The 12,704-nt window shown below is 44.5% G+C and overlaps 1 non-coding gene across 1 annotated transcript; it reads left to right on the top strand.

Moving 5' to 3' along the window:
• Window positions 1-479: 479 nt before the first annotated feature.
• TRNAC-GCA (transfer RNA cysteine (anticodon GCA)) lies at window positions 480-550 on the top strand. The gene has a single exon. It is a non-coding gene; the product is annotated as a tRNA-Cys (tRNA).
• The last annotated feature ends 12,154 nt before the right edge of the window (window positions 551-12,704 follow it).

The raw sequence follows: 12,704 nt of genomic DNA, 5'->3' as shown, positions 1-12,704 counted from the left end.
AGCTCTATATATTCCTTTTCTAGTCTTTCTCTTTTGATGTCGCAAAGTTGAAAAAATAAAAAGAGAAAAAAATCAGTTATGAAATGCAGTAATTCTTCTTTATTCTTCTAATTGATTGCAATTAAACTCGGCTCAATCTTTTTTTTCTAAAAAAGATTGAGCCGAATAAAAGTAGATCATGATATGATCATGAAACTTGACAAATTGAGATTCGTCTATTCTATATATCACCTTGATACACAATGTGAACTTGATCACAAGGTCTAAGTATAATTTGTTTTTCATAGCAGTCAATAGTGGTTCTATATTCTTGCAACCAGTCCATCCCAAGTATTACGTCAAAATCTTGCATTTCCATTGCAATAACTGCTAACATATAAGAATTTTTGAAGAAAGAAAAGACAGAAATACCCAATATCTTGCTAGAACAAGATATTGGGTATTTCTGTCTTTATTTTGAATCTTTGATCGGATTTTTTGGCGGCATGGCCAAGCGGTAAGGCAGGGGACTGCAAATCCTTTATCCCCAGTTCAAATCTGGGTGGCGTCAAATCCGGTCTTTCATGCAAGAGTTTCATTTTTGGCCGCTATTACGGTCGAGGGGGAGGAGATAGCGATGTCGTGGGAGGCGCAGTATTTATAGCGAGCAATGGCACACCTACGTAAGATATGGACTGAGCTGCACTGACTTAACTGCCGGTCCAATTGCGTCACTGACATGTGGGCCAGACCCCTGTTGGGCCCATATGTCAGTGACCGAATGCACCTGCAGTTAAGTAACAACTACGTGGGCATATTTGTTGGAGTAAATTACGGGGGAGCGAAGGGGTGGAAATATTGCTGGTCACAACGGATTGGACGAGCGTGGGGGGAGGAGAGTCATGCATGCAGATTTTTTCACACGGGGTGGAGTGGTGGGACCGCCGGGGGGAGAAGGAGAGTTTGGCAGGCATATTGTTTCACACGTGGAGAGGAAATTTTTGGAGATGAACGGGCTTCCTGCAGCTATGGGGAACGGTGCATAATAAGTCATCTTGCATGCCAGGCTAGGTATAGTCTCAAGTCATTAAAAACAAACACGCCCCACACATGTTCATATTTCAAGGTGCACTAAATTATTGCATGCGATGATTAAGGCTGGCCATAATGGTAGTATCTTAGCTGGTATCATGCACATGGGAATAGCAAACATGCTGATGTGGCAAAGAATTAAAGAAGAGAGGGGGGTTAGAGTAACTAGAGTTCATGCATGCATTGGTAAACATATTTTTTTGTGGAGAACGACAACACTGGTTGAGTACTTTTACAGACTTCAAAAACTCTTCCACAATGTGTCAACATTCACAATGTCAAATCAATATTTTTACACTCATTATAAAACGTAGTTTTTATACTAGTACTAGTTGAGTACTCATTATAATCAGTACTCCCTCCGTCTAGGTGAGCAAGTCATCTTAGATTGTGCACTGTGACCAAGGAGGAGGGGAAAACAAGAGATCTTAATGTTTATAATCAGTACTCCCTCCATCTAGGTGAGCAAGTCATCTTAGATTGTGCACTGTGACCAAGGAGGAGGGGAAAATGGGAGATCTTAATGTTTATTTGCTAATTAATAGCATTGCATGCAATGAACTAACCACTACATGTCGTGTTTGGTAGTCTCAAGTCATTAAAAGCATGCACACCCACATCTCCTATTGGTTGATATGTCAAGAAACAAGAAACGAGGTAGAAGTTAATGCACCGCGCCTAAGACTAGCCACAATGGATAGTAACATACACATATCCCTAGACTATGTTACTACCTTCATAGTGGGTAGTAACTTAAGTGTGGTAACATGCAAAGATTCATTTATTAGGTTATAGACTCATATTGCATTGGGACATGTGATGTTACAGTAACTAGCTAAGTTACTACAATTACCTCTCTCTTCATTAACTCATTGCCACATAAGCAAATCTGCTGAGTTGGACTCGATGTTACCGCTGAAGTTACTCCCACTGTGGCTAGTCCAAGTGTTTTGGGAGTATTGTAGATATTGATATTTTTAGTATAAATTTGGTCCTGGGATTTCATTGGTGCCTGTCAAAGCGTTAACAGGTCTGCTATGCGTGACCTGAAGATGAAAGCGTTGAGCATCTCGAAGTTGATCAACAATCTTCAATTGTCAAAGATTAGCCGTTCGGCCAATAAGGTGGCACACTTAATCGCTAAGTATAGCTTTGACAATAGATTAGATGGTATTCTTGTAAATAATGTACTGCCCTGTGTGGTGAATATTGTATCGAATGAGTGTACTGGTGTGGCTGGTTAATTAATATAAGGTGGTGTTACAAAAAGTATAAATTTGGTCAAACACTTTGCAAACGGTTGATGGGAGTAAAAAGGACCAGAGGGAGTATCATGCATGCGGAGTAGGCAAAAAAATTGCTTGTCTAAAAAAGAGGCAAAAAAATTGCTCATTTATAGCCGGTCGAAGTCTCAAAGGGCGCGACTGCGCGAGGGAGGCGAAGGTCGTGGGAGGCGTGATGTTTGACGAAGTTAAGTGAAGTTACATCCACGCGCCGACATGGCGTGCGAACAGGCAGAAGCTATACCGTCAGGCCTACGATATGGGTCTAGTATACATGACATCTAGTGGGTCCTGCATAGTTCTTGAGAACTCTTTGGGGGCTTGCAGCCGTTTATCCACTGGGCAAGCCAGCAACCCCACGCCGTTCGCACGCCCTACTCGTCCCTGTCTTCTACCTTACAACAGTTCGCTCCCAGTTGTCCCGTCCTTTCACATTAGTTCGCTCCCAATTTTTTTTGCGGGGTACAACAATTCAACTTCTCCTAACCCTCCTCCAAAATCCATGGCCTCCCAAATCTCCATGGTCGCTGCTGAGTACTAGGTTAGAGCCATCACCGGTGATCAGTTCATCATCATCTACACACGTGGATCCGAGACGGTGAAAGCATGGCTTGCTCGCTTCCTACACATGTTCAACAGTTCAACGGATGAGTGGGTCGCTGGGCTAGATGTTGAGTACACCACAGTCTTGGGACGAGAGAAGGATCTAAAGGACGAAGAGAGGAAGAAGCCCGCCGTGATCCAGGTTTATGTACATAACGTTTGCTTGGTCTACCACATATGCCATGCCGACGTTGAGTGCCAGGATTTTAAGAACTTCCTCAAGGACAAAAGAGTGAAATTCGTTATTGTAGGCTTTAAGAACGACAGTGACGTCCTGCGTTGGATAGGTCTCGTTGTAGGCTAGCCCTTCGATCTCCAGAAGGCAAGCCTGGTGTCCTCCTCTCAACCTTCAATGCTGACCCTGGCAGCAGCCATGATTGATCCTTCATATGCTAAACTGAAGAAACCTCATCACGAGTTTCATCATGCATGGGAGTTGAAGACATTAGATGAAGATCACATCCTGTACGCAGCAATGGATGCCTACCTTTGTTTAAATATCTACAAGGGTTGGATGAAGAAGCAGAGCCCAGTGTCTGGTTCAAGCAAAGAAGCATCGGCGAAGAGGAAGAGGAAGAGGGACGAGGACGAAGTCGAGGACGTGGACTCGGACTCCAAGTAGGTGGCAGTGCCGTCGCTCATGCTGGTTCTACTGCAGTGTCAAGCGTACTAGTTGCTTATTAGTTTATTTTCAAGGGTGTGTTATGCTGAGGCCCCAGCAAAACTATGGGGCTGTTTGGATTGTGACTATCTTTGCGATATGTTGCCACATGCTTTTTGCCACATTTGTCACACTTGCCTTACTTGAGTTGCTCAAATTGTTAGCCATACTTTGGCTTGCCTAAGGGAATCTTGCCACACTTTTTGTGTCTATGACATGTGGGGTTCACGGCTCATAAAAAATTCCTTGTCTCAAGTGTGGCTAGAACCAAACACCTACCTAACTTGGTCAAACTTGCCTAAGGTTAGGTGTGGCAATGTGTGGCTAGGAACCAAACAACCCCTATGTTTATGTCCTTTCTCGTTATTTGAACTCTTTAGTACGTACAGTAGTACTAGTACTATGTCTTACTACTGTTCTTCTTGCAGTTGGTACTACTGCTCGTATCTTCGTGTTCCTACTGTACTTAATACGTTCGTACTAGTAGTATAATTTGGGTCAGTTGATTTGTGAAAGAAGTTCGACGGAGCGAAGGAAGAAGACTACAGAAGAGGTGGAAGAAGCCCTTCTAGCCATCCATGTTGCATCAAACGGATCACATGAGTCGACTGACCCAAATTGCTCCTTCAGATTGCAGGATCCACGTGGCATTCAAGGTCTCGAAGGTAGATTCCGCATCCGCACCCGGTTTGCGGGCTCGACGCGCGCGCGACTGGCTTCTGCCGCGATAGCCACCATGCGCGCCTCCTACGCGCAGGCGGAGACGACAATGACATGCTAGTTCCTCCTCGCCGGCGTGCTGGAGCACGTGCTCGTCCTCCTCTTCGTACGATGCGTGCATAGACGCGGCTCCACCAGCTGCTCGCTTGCTTGGCAGCGCGGCGACATCGCGAGGAGGGACTCCAGACGACGTGAGCGGGCGAGCCTTCGGCTTCATGGCACAGGAATGGCGGCGACACGGCGGTGATGGGCGAGAAATTGTTGGCCGGAGCAGGCGGGCACCGACATGCGCAACGGCGGCGACGGCATATTGATGAGTGCGCGTGTGGGAGCTTACTTTAGTTTTATATATAAGGTTGGTCAAACTTAAAAGAAAACCATACTAGTACACGTAAACATTAGACTTAGGCAGCGCTTTTATTAGTTACTAGCTTATGTTCTTGCCCATTGTGACCAGCCTTAGTACCACAACCACGATACGGAATCCTGTGCAAGCATGTGAACCGCGGCCGCGCGGTCGATCGAACGGTGTGTCACCGTGTCGCGCTCGAAGGACATCCACTGAACCTTTTTGTGTGTGAAAACAATCCTCGAATATTACTCAACTTTTTTTCCTATGAAAGTTCTTGACGCTGCAATATTTCCATATATTTGAATTTAGCTCCAGTTCATGTTTATTTGGATTTGGACGTTTTAGGTGCACCCTAGTTTTTTTAATACTGATTTTGTGTGTGTGACTGAGAGAGAATGTTTGTATGTGTCCATATGTGTGTTGTGGCGGAAGGGCAATGTGGAGACGGTGTGTGTGTGATACAGACATAGAGAGGTGTGAATGTGCAAATGATCGTGCATGAGTGAGACATAGAGAACGGTCTTCTAGTTTACTTGTGTGTGTGTGTGAGAGAGAGAGAGAGACAGAGAGAGGAGCATCCATAACACAACAACCATCTCTCTCGATTCGTCCGTCCCTCGCACAGTCGCATGCAACACATGCATCAACGCGCACATTTTGACACCCTCATCCGGCCCCTGCCCACCTCAAGGCCCGCACAATCTCTTCGTGAATACCCATTTCTCTCCTTAGGTTTGTTTTCTCTCAATATCTGACACACACACACACACATAGAGAGAGAGACACACGCAACACAACACACACACACACTCCCCCGAGCACACAATTCATCCCCATCCAAGGTTATACGGCGAACACTCTCGCTTGTGCTTCTTTGCACCCCAACATGCACAACACCTCAATCTTCAAAGAGGGCAACGAGCAGATCGAAGACGGCGACCACACCGCGCTAGAGAATGCGGGGTCATTTGGAAGCAGGGTAATGTGACGACGACTTACTGACTCCTCCCCCACCCTCTCTCTCTCTCTTGCACAAAATTACCAATCCCTCTCTCCCCCACACAAAATTGTCAATCCCTCAACCCACGAGATCCTTCCCCTCTCGTCCATGTTTTTCCTGCTCTCTCATCAAACATGTTGTCTCTTTTCCTTCCACGTATACAGAATCCAGATGCACACGCATCTCATGTATATTACATGTATGCATCTTTCTCATAGACCTAACTTCTTCCTCTCTCTTTCTCTCTCTATCTGTCTCTCTCTGTCTCATTAGGTTTGTCTCCTACTCTCTCGTCCACATACATACAATCTTTCCCTCCCTATCTGCTCCATCTTCAAAAGCTCTCTCTGCATGTTTCATTCACACATTGGGATATGTCAAAATGTTGCTTCTATAATGGCTGATGTAGAGTTATGGTTGTTCTTGTTGCATCCTACAAAGTAATAACTATGAAATGCATTTAGATTCTCATCTGACTGGGATTATGTGAGTTTGAGCATGTTGTGAAGTACTATAGACCTTGTATACATCTTGGGATGCGATAATGATTGTAACTATTGAATTGTATAGATCATTACATTCGAAGTCAATAGCCTAATATATTTATTTCACAATTTCAACAAATGATTAGTTCACTACAAACTAAGAAAACAAATGTGTACTCCCTCCATTTTTATTTAAGTCCGCGTATTAGCATTGGTCAAAGTCAAGTTTTGTAAACTCTCTGAAAGCTTATAACAAAAAATATTAACATATACAATAACAAATAAATACCATTAGATTCATTATTGAATGTACTTTCACATCATACATATTTGTTATGGTAAATTTTTATATTTTTCTATAAACTTGGTCAAACTTTAGGAAGTTTGACTTTGGTCAAACCTAATATGCAGAGTTTACTACTACTACTTGCTAGTTGCTTAGCCGAATCACTCAACACGCCACACAGGGAGTCCAGTGTCACAAAATTTTGAGGTCGGCAAGAAAATCTCCCGTGACCCTGATTCGAGCAGTGGGAAGTTACCATCATAGCCTTCGGAACAGGCCTACGGATGACGCTTGGTAGGGGGCTGTTTTCGTAACTTCAGGTTCACCCTACCCAGCCAACCCCACCCCGGCACCCAAAGTAGTACACCTGAATACTCCCCAATTTCTATCCCCACCGCAAAATAGACTTCTCCACGGCACCACAACCTTCGTGCTCCTCCCCTTTACATCGGCACACTCGTCCACCATAGCGCATCTACCTAATCGACGACCTCGTACGCCGCACTGGAGTCAGTCCACCATCGTCGTCATACACAGAGCCTCTTCCCCGGCATCGTCTTCCACGGTCTCGTATCTGCTTCCCGTAAGCCGATGCCATGCGCAAAAGTACCACCATCGTGGACAATGAACTGACTCCCGTTGCCGACCATGACTCATAGAGGCCGCCGCGACCATCATTCTCCTCCTCGATTGGTATTGTGTGTATTGAATCACTTAGCAGTACATGTGCAGTTCCAATTTTGTTCATACCTACCCTTCAAATTTCTTGGGTGCTATTGTTCCCGTAAAAGTAATTGGTTATAGCCTCCATTGTCCAACAAAATATCAGCTTGTAATTGTGCGTCGCTCCTGTATCGCGTTGTGCTTGGGTAGGTTTTTCATCTGCAACCAGTAGTGTGGCAAATGATGGAAAGGTTTTTAGAACTAGCAAAATGCCCATGCGTTGCACGCATCAAGATGCATTTGTATGAGTAGTTTATCTTGTTGGAGATGCTCTAACATGGCACACGAGTGCTTTAATGTTGCCCACAAGATGCGCGAGTATTACTAGTAGTATATTTTTCTTGCCATGTTGAGATTTTAAAACCACGAGTGCGAACATGCAGAGGAGCAATGAAGATCAAACACGGGATATTCGGGACATCTTCAAGGAGCGTGGCAAGTTAAATAGGAGCTGCACCGAACCTGTAAAACGAGCTTTGGTAAGTAACACCCTTTCAATTACTTCCATGTAGCCTCGTGTTCTTCGATGTGTATATGTTGTATTTTCTGTTTCTCTTAAGCGTGGTGTTCTTTGATGTGTAATAAGAAGACTCTTGATCATCCTAATGCTTTCGTTTTTAGCTTGATGTAGGAAGTGGGTGTTCTCACCTTGTAGTCTGTTTTTATTTATTTATTCCTTTTGAATTCACTTCTCTGAGTTCTCTTTACCTGGCTTCTACTAAATGGTTCTAGGTTGCTCTGAGTATTGATCTAAAAAAGAAGTAACTTCATGTCAGGATGCAGTTCCTGCGAGGAGGGAAGTATGGTCAGCCTCGAGATCATGTTTCCAAAATGAGGCTGGATTACACACAAGGTGCCAGTTCCCTAATGATGCTGGATTAGACACAAGGTGCAAATTCCCAGATGATGCCGGATTACACACAAGCCAGGTGGAGTCGTCAGCTGTTCGTGTCCTCGTGGCATTAGTAAAGGCTGAAAGAAAGCGTGCAGCAGCCCTTGAGAATGTAGTTGAGTTCCTGAAGAAGCAAAAAGAGCAATCAGATGCTCTCTTCACCCAAGCCAAAGAAGAGATGGAAGAAGCCAAAAATAAGCTAGCAGAGGCAGAGCAGGCTAGGCGTCTCCTACTATCTAAAACTGTTGTCCATACAAAATTTCCTTCATAATAGCTAGGTTCAAATGTTTATCTAGTCAGCATGCCTGTTGTGATGTCCGTGCATCTACTGATGTGGCACAAAATGTTTTTTTCGGGTCATGTAATAACAACAATTACTTTCCAAACAATAACAGACGAAGCATTGGACATGGTATAGTTCACGCGCAAGCCCGACATTCCAAGTTCAACTTCCACATCAAACTCATGTTCACAGATATCTGCACATTCATACATAATGCCCACAACCATGATTCACTTCAAAGCCAAAAAAATGTGAGGAGAGTTATAAATAAAGAAAATCCTCTACTAGTTCCTGCTACCAGTGCGAGCACAACAAGTCAAGACCATGCGTAAATTAATTATATTGTAGTCATTTTTTGTGTTCTAAAATGCCTGCCGGCTTGCGGAAGGACGTGTTGCCGGCACACACGCAGATTCAGTGAAGGCAGGCGGGGCAGTCTTAAGCTGGTTGCACGCGGCGAGGAGGCGTGCTCAGCTGGGCCTGCAGCGAGTGCGGCCCTCTTGGCCGGCGCGCCGGTTCAATGCCTGCGCTATGAGAGGTCGCGTCCGTGTCAGAGCAATCACTCCCTCCAGTCCTTTTTTTTGGGTATAACAAAATCTCATTTTCCATTCACATTTTAGTGGTAGGAGTTGTGCGTGTGTGTCTATGAGAGAGAGAGAGGAGACGGTAGTCGGGGTTGTCTGATCGGTAAACAAATGAATAATGTCAGTCTGGGATGGAGACGAAAAGGAGACCTGTTGACGCTCAAAAGTGGCATAGTCATAAAATTAGCTTAGCTATATAAAGACTAATTCAAACTCAGGATGGGAGGTCACTCCGGATGGCTCTCTTTAAGAACACCGAGATGGATATGAAGATGGTATATAGAGGAGCTCGGATGTAATAGTTATGACAAGTTTGGCGATGCTCATGTTGACACCAGATTAAATAATGGCATTAAACTCAACTAAGACGACCTCTGATGGAAAACGTTTCAACATGAAAGTTGTGAGTCTCGTCGAAAAGGTGGATTTTGATATAAAAATCATCTTAATCCGAGGTCGTATGCAACCTATGGAGGCAAAACAAGGTCAGGAACAGAAACTGCAGAGTCATTTCGGACCGACCGAGTTTATTTGATCGGTGAGACCGAGTTGGTCCGAAAATTTACCAGAGAGTTGGCAATGTTGACTCGGTAGGACCGAAGCAACCCAATCGGTAAAACCGAGATTGATCCAGAAATTACACAAAGTAACAGAGAGTTGGCCACGTTCACTCGGTGGGACCGAAGCAAACCAATCGGTGATACCGAGATTGATCCAGAAATTGCCAAAGATTCCTGTCTGAGTTAGGTTAGGGTTTTTGATGTTTTGGATGGAATTTTTAGTCCTTTTCTTGTACGGAAAGTCCAGCCGCCTCATAAATAGATGAGAGGTGACGGCCGATTGAACAACACACAATCGAACAAATCAATATACTACTTTTTCATCTATGTTTTATCTCTCCACCGTTTTTCTCTCTCGTTCTTCGGTGTTCTTTGTGTTTGAGAGCTGCGAATCCTGAGGCTCTAGGGGCGAGCGAATCGACCTAGGGCAGCCCATAGCCGCCGCACTCCCTGACGGGGTCCCTCCCGGGGGTGTGGGGTTTTCGGGTCTGCAAAAGCGTCCGTCGACTATCTTGCGTATCGCGCTGTCGGTCGGGTCTCCTTCGACGTGAGCTGCGGTGCATCACCCCCGGCGTCGAGGGTACACGTGATGTGTTCGTGTGTCAACACACTTTTTGGCGACTCCGCTGGGTAACGAAGATCAATCATCATCATCCACCATGTCCGATCTTCCCAAGCCATCTGAGGTAGACGCCGATAACATCATTAAGCCCAGTCTTGATGAGATATCGGCCGATCATCGCCAAGTCTATGAGGAGTACAAGAAGGCGCGCGAGGAGAAGGACCTGCAGGAGTTCCTTGCAAAATTCAAGAAAGATCACCAAGGCAACATCACTCCGATTGAAGAAATCAAGTTCCCTCCTCTTCAAACTGAACAGGTTAAACCCTCTGTAAGTACTGCCTTTTCTCCTGAGTAGTGGGCTGAGATTGAAAGTCGTATTGCTGATGGTAACAATCTAGTCTATCAAACTTTTATAGAAAATACTAATGCTCAGAAGAATATATCTCAATCGTCTAGTGGTAATAATGGTGTAGCTGCTAGTGTGCAAAACCCTAATCTGGCTTTACCTATTGCATCGGCGCCTCCCGTGCCGATGACTTATTATCCTACCCAAACAAATCAGATTGTGGCTACACCCATTAATCCTATTATGAGCATGACAGGTTCGGTGGCAACGCCGAACCAAACTCTACCTACAGCTACAACCACTCGACCACTACCAAATTATGGGTCGACATACATGCCACAATTCCTACCTACAACTAGTAACCATACTCTTCCTATGTCACTGCCACAAGCTTCATTGTCCACTACGGATGATGGTCTAGCTAATCTTAGAGAGGAGATGGCTAAGATGCTTAGAGAGAATTTTGGAGTTGAGTTACTTCGGAATCGGATTTACCAAAAGCCGTACCCCGAGTACTTTGATGCCATCCAGTGCCCTCCGGGATATAAGGTTCCAGATTTTGTTAAGTTCAACGGAGAGGGCACAAAAACCACATGGGAGCATGTTAGTCAATACTTGGCACAATTAGGTGAAGCAGGCTCACTAAATGAGTTGAAAGTGCGTTTATTTCCTTTATCATTAACTGGTACCGCATTTTCATGGTTTTCTTCTTTACCACATGGTTCCATTCGAGTTTGGTCGCAGCTAGAGCAGAAATTTCATGATCACTTTTATAGCGGCAACAATGAACTCAAATTGTCACATCTAACATCGGTTAAACAGAAGCATGATGAATCGGTCACCAATTACGTCAAGAGATTCAGAGAAACAAAAAACCGGTGTTTTAGTTTGGTGATAACCGAGAGAGACTTGGCAGACCTAGTGCTGAGTGGTTTGAGAACTCCCATTAGAGAAAAGCTAGAAGGTTACGAGTTCTTAAATATCAACCAAGTCTTACAAAGGGCTTTGGCTCAGGAAAGCCGAAGCAAAGATCTCAAAGAAGTGCATAGATACAAAGCCGATCGTCCAAAGATGAATATGGTGGAATATGATAGTGATCACTCGGATGATGAGGGTGATGTTTTTGCTACTGAATTTGTTTGGCCATCTAAGGCCAAACCCTTTACTTGCAATGATCTGAAACCGATTCATAAGAATCGTGATGAAGAGATGAAGTTTACTTTTAACATTGCTAAGTGTGATAGAATATTTGATGCTTTGCTGCAGGCTAAGATTATTAGAATATCTCATACTATACCGCCGTTTGAAGAGCTAAAACAGCGTGCTTATTGCAAGTATCATAATTCTTTTTCTCATGCTACTAACGATTGCAATGTTTTTCGACGACAGATACAATCGGCCATTAATGACAGACGATTGAACTTTTCTGAGTTGCAAGTTGATAAACAACCTTTCCAGTGAATACCATGGATTTGGAGGGGAAGAAGCTACTCATTCGGCCTGAGGTAGCCGAATCTGCTAATAAAGCTAATATAATTATTGGTGAGCCCAGGAAAGACAAGGAAGGCATCACGGTCTTGGGGAGACATGTTGTGCTTGATAAACAGCCCGATGGCAAGGAAGTAATCAAAACCACCATCAAGAATCCTACACTCGGGGGGCAACCGCAAGTGCAAGAAAATACTCGAGTTAAATTTGTCAAACCCAAGAGTCCACAAGTTGGCAAGTGGAACAGGAATGAAGCGACCAAGGTCACCATCAGATGATATGTTCAGTCATTATATGAAACTGAGTGGACCAAAGGCGTTGTTTCCAGAAGAGCAAAGGCAAACTGTTTGGGATCGACTTGAATACTCATATAATGGACGACTGAACATCGGTAACTATCGGTCGGCTGGTCAAAACATGCGACCGGATGGAAATTATCCGAGTGTAAGAATGCACCCAGGTGGAAGCTATCCGAGTGAAAAAATGTGGCCGAGTAGATTCCATCCGACTGAATTCCATCCGAGTGATATCCATCCGAGTGGATTCCATCAGAGTAAAAAGGTGCGCCCGAGTGGAAATTTCATGCATCTAGAAAGTCGAAAAGAATGGTGTGTTAAATCACCAAGTGTTGCAGCAGTTGAGCCGGGAAAAGGCAAGGAGAAAATGGATGTCGACTCACTTATCTTGGGCACCGAAACATTTGCCATACAGCAGCCGATTGTGCATAGCAATCCGACTGAGCCGATACTTGCTATCGCGCCAAAGCACTCGGCTAATGACCATGAGGCAAGCACCAGCCAGGTAA

The sequence above is a fragment of the Triticum aestivum genome, chromosome 3A, assembly GCF_018294505.1.
Source record: "Triticum aestivum cultivar Chinese Spring chromosome 3A, IWGSC CS RefSeq v2.1, whole genome shotgun sequence".
In the NCBI taxonomy this organism is placed as follows: domain Eukaryota; kingdom Viridiplantae; phylum Streptophyta; class Magnoliopsida; order Poales; family Poaceae; genus Triticum; species Triticum aestivum.
The sequence above is the reverse complement of the archived record's forward strand: the minus strand, read 5'-3'. Positions and strand labels throughout refer to the sequence as shown.